Genomic DNA, 5,000 nt, shown 5'->3' with positions numbered 1-5,000 from the left:
TCCAGAGAGGGGAGCATGTCAGTGCGCGCATCCGATTTCAGTTCCAGAGCGATTCGCGCGATGAGTCCTTGATACTTAGTCGTTTTTGCAAAATTTCTGACTTTTTTGAAAATTTCACAATTTTGTGAAAACTTCCACAAAATGAGGTTCTAGTATGTTAGAGGGCATCCCAGGAGGGCTCCAAAAGTGTGGGTAAAATATATATCCCACAGGGGGAAAATTGAAAAAAAGTTGAAAAAAAAAATTTTTGGGGACTTAGAAAATTTTTCAACTTTTGTCAGACTTCCAGACAGGGGAGCGTGTCAGTGCGCGCATCCGATTTCAGTTCCAGAGCGATTCGCGCGATGAGTCCTTGATACTTAGTCGTTTTTGCAAAATTTCTGACTTTTTTGAAAATTTCACAATTTTGTGAAAACTTCCACAAAATGAGGTTCTAGTATGTTAGAGGGCATCCCAGGAGGGCTCCAAAAGTGTGGGTAAAATATATATCCCACAGGGGGAAAATTGAAAAAAAGTTGAAAAAAAAAATTTTTGGGGACTTAGAAAATTTTTCAACTTTTGTCAGACTTCCAGACAGGGGAGCGTGTCAGTGCGCGCATCCGATTTCAGTTCCAGAGCGATTCGCGCGATGAGTCCTTGATACTTAGTCGTTTTTGGCAAAATTTCTGACTTTTTGAAAATTTCACAATTTTGTGAAAACTTCCACAAAATGAGGTTCTAGTATGTTAGAGGGCATCCCAGGAGGGCTCCAAAAGTGTGGGTAAAATATATATCCCACAGGGGGAAAATTGAAAAAAAGTTGAAAAAAAAAATTTTTGGGGACTTAGAAAATTTTCACACATGTGTCAGACTTCCAGACAGGGGAGCGTGTCAGTGCGCGCATCCGATTTCAGTTCCAGAGCGATTCGCGCGATGAGTCCTTGATACTTAGTCGTTTTTGGCAAAATTTCTGACTTTTTGAAAATTTCACAATTTTGTGAAAACTTCCACAAAATGAGGTTCTAGTATGTTAGAGGGCATCCCAGGAAGGCTCCAAAAGTGTGGGTAAAATATATATCCCACAGGGGGAAAATTGAAAAAAAGTTGAAAAAAAAAATTTTTGGGGACTTAGAAAATTTTCACACATGTGTCAGACTTCCAGAGAGGGGAGCATGTCAGTGCGCGCATCCGATTTCAGTTCCAGAGCGATTCGCGCGATGAGTCCTTGATACTTAGTCGTTTTTGCAAAATTTCTGACTTTTTTGAAAATTTCACAATTTTGTGAAAACTTCCACAAAATGAGGTTCTAGTATGTTAGAGGGCATCCCAGGAGGGCTCCAAAAGTGTGGGTAAAATATATATCCCACAGGGGGAAAATTGAAAAAAAGTTGAAAAAAAAAATTTTTGGGGACTTAGAAAATTTTTCAACTTTTGTCAGACTTCCAGACAGGGGAGCGTGTCAGTGCGCGCATCCGATTTCAGTTCCAGAGCGATTCGCGCGATGAGTCCTTGATACTTAGTCGTTTTTGGCAAAATTTCTGACTTTTTGAAAATTTCACAATTTTGTGAAAACTTCCACAAAATGAGGTTCTAGTATGTTAGAGGGCATCCCAGGAGGGCTCCAAAAGTGTGGGTAAAATATATATCCCACAGGGGGAAAATTGAAAAAAAGTTGAAAAAAAAAATTTTTGGGGACTTAGAAAATTTTCACACATGTGTCAGACTTCCAGACAGGGGAGCGTGTCAGTGCGCGCATCCGATTTCAGTTCCAGAGCGATTCGCGCGATGAGTCCTTGATACTTAGTCGTTTTTGGCAAAATTTCTGACTTTTTGAAAATTTCACAATTTTGTGAAAACTTCCACAAAATGAGGTTCTAGTATGTTAGAGGGCATCCCAGGAGGGCTCCAAAAGTGTGGGTAAAATATATATCCCACAGGGGGAAAATTGAAAAAAAGTTGAAAAAAAAAATTTTTGGGGACTTAGAAAATTTTTCAACTTTTGTCAGACTTCCAGACAGGGGAGCGTGTCAGTGCGCGCATCCGATTTCAGTTCCAGAGCGATTCGCGCGATGAGTCCTTGATACTTAGTCGTTTTTGCAAAATTTCTGACTTTTTGGAAAATTTCACAATTTTGTGAAAACTTCCACAAAATGAGGTTCTAGTATGTTAGAGGGCATCCCAGGAGGGCTCCAAAAGTGTGGGTAAAATATATATCCCACAGGGGGAAAATTGAAAAAAAGTTGAAAAAAAAAATTTTTGGGGACTTAGAAAATTTTTCAACTTTTGTCAGACTTCCAGACAGGGGAGCGTGTCAGTGCGCGCATCCGATTTCAGTTCCAGAGCGATTCGCGCGATGAGTCCTTGATACTTAGTCGTTTTTGCAAAATTTCTGACTTTTTGGAAAATTTCACAATTTTGTGAAAACTTCCACAAAATGAGGTTCTAGTATGTTAGAGGGCATCCCAGGAGGGCTCCAAAAGTGTGGGTAAAATATATATCCCACAGGGGGAAAATTGAAAAAAAGTTGAAAAAAAAAATTTTTGGGGACTTAGAAAATTTTTCAACTTTTGTCAGACTTCCAGACAGGGGAGCGTGTCAGTGCGCGCATCCGATTTCAGTTCCAGAGCGATTCGCGCGATGAGTCCTTGATACTTAGTCGTTTTTGCAAAATTTCTGACTTTTTTGAAAATTTCACAATTTTGTGAAAACTTCCACAAAATGAGGTTCTAGTATGTTAGAGGGCATCCCAGGAGGGCTCCAAAAGTGTGGGTAAAATATATATCCCACAGGGGGAAAATTGAAAAAAAGTTGAAAAAAAAAATTTTTGGGGACTTAGAAAATTTTTCAACTTTTGTCAGACTTCCAGACAGGGGAGCGTGTCAGTGCGCGCATCCGATTTCAGTTCCAGAGCGATTCGCGCGATGAGTCCTTGATACTTAGTCGTTTTTGCAAAATTTCTGACTTTTTGGAAAATTTCACAATTTTGTGAAAACTTCCACAAAATGAGGTTCTAGTATGTTAGAGGGCATCCCAGGAGGGCTCCAAAAGTGTGGGTAAAATATATATCCCACAGGGGGAAAATTGAAAAAAAGTTGAAAAAAAAAATTTTTGGGGACTTAGAAAATTTTTCAACTTTTGTCAGACTTCCAGACAGGGGAGCGTGTCAGTGCGCGCATCCGATTTCAGTTCCAGAGCGATTCGCGCGATGAGTCCTTGATACTTAGTCGTTTTTGGCAAAATTTCTGACTTTTTGAAAATTTCACAATTTTGTGAAAACTTCCACAAAATGAGGTTCTAGTATGTTAGAGGGCATCCCAGGAGGGCTCCAAAAGTGTGGGTAAAATATATATCCCACAGGGGGAAAATTGAAAAAAAGTTGAAAAAAAAAATTTTTGGGGACTTAGAAAATTTTCACACATGTGTCAGACTTCCAGAGAGGGGAGCATGTCAGTGCGCGCATCCGATTTCAGTTCCAGAGCGATTCGCGCGATGAGTCCTTGATACTTAGTCGTTTTTGCAAAATTTCTGACTTTTTGGAAAATTTCACAATTTTGTGAAAACTTCCACAAAATGAGGTTCTAGTATGTTAGAGGGCATCCCAGGAGGGCTCCAAAAGTGTGGGTAAAATATATATCCCACAGGGGGAAAATTGAAAAAAAGTTGAAAAAAAAAATTTTTGGGGACTTAGAAAATTTTTCAACTTTTGTCAGACTTCCAGACAGGGGAGCGTGTCAGTGCGCGCATCCGATTTCAGTTCCAGAGCGATTCGCGCGATGAGTCCTTGATACTTAGTCGTTTTTGGCAAAATTTCTGACTTTTTGAAAATTTCACAATTTTGTGAAAACTTCCACAAAATGAGGTTCTAGTATGTTAGAGGGCATCCCAGGAGGGCTCCAAAAGTGTGGGTAAAATATATATCCCACAGGGGGAAAATTGAAAAAAAGTTGAAAAAAAAAATTTTTGGGGACTTAGAAAATTTTCACACATGTGTCAGACTTCCAGAGAGGGGAGCATGTCAGTGCGCGCATCCGATTTCAGTTCCAGAGCGATTCGCGCGATGAGTCCTTGATACTTAGTCGTTTTTGCAAAATTTCTGACTTTTTTGAAAATTTCACAATTTTGTGAAAACTTCCACAAAATGAGGTTCTAGTATGTTAGAGGGCATCCCAGGAGGGCTCCAAAAGTGTGGGTAAAATATATATCCCACAGGGGGAAAATTGAAAAAAAGTTGAAAAAAAAAATTTTTGGGGACTTAGAAAATTTTTCAACTTGTGTCAGACTTCCAGAGAGGGGAGCATGTCAGTGCGCGCATCCGATTTCAGTTCCAGAGCGATTCGCGCGATGAGTCCTTGATACTTAGTCGTTTTCAGAAGTCACAATTTTGACTTCCAGGACCCGCAAAACGTTTGTAAATTGAGCCCGCTCCCCAGTTCCAAGCGTTTTGAGGTGTCCCCGGTTGCAGTAATGCAGCCTGCCCACTAGATGTCGCAAAAGAGACAAAAAGTGAAAAAGAACCAGAATGAGGAAATTCCAGGGAGCCGAATCCGCCTGACAGTTCCAGGCGATCGGGCACTTTTTTGCATGCGTCCCTAAAGTGGGTATAGGGTGACACTCCATGCAAAGACCCAGTTTTGCACACCACCGGCAGAATATATGAGAGAGAGGTACCTCTCAGCCCCGACACATTTCGACTCATTTAAGCTGGTTTTCACCTCCGTAGGCCTGGGTATGCGTTTTGGCTATGAGTCCCTGTTCGGCTGGAGGTCTGCACCTTGGCTGAACCCAGGCTTCCGCAGCTGCGTGGGGGGACTTTTGCCGGTCGCCTATCCCAAGTCAGAGAGGTGTTCCTGGGTTGAAGTGAGCCTGGCCAGACCCCCCCGCGGGCCCTGGTTCTCCACATGGGGGCGCCGTCAAGGCTAAAATCTGGATTTTTAGGCCGAGGAGAGGCTCCATGAGGGCGGATGCTTTTGTGGCTTCGACCCCAGTGCTGTTCCACATCCAGTACCCCCCCGCAAGGGCGC

Source organism: Phyllobates terribilis, unplaced genomic scaffold (genome assembly GCF_046119375.1).
Source record: "Phyllobates terribilis strain yellow unplaced genomic scaffold, ASM4611937v1 Scaffold_1796__1_contigs__length_209252, whole genome shotgun sequence".
NCBI lineage: Eukaryota > Metazoa > Chordata > Amphibia > Anura > Dendrobatidae > Phyllobates > Phyllobates terribilis.
Note: the sequence above shows the minus strand (reverse complement) of the source record.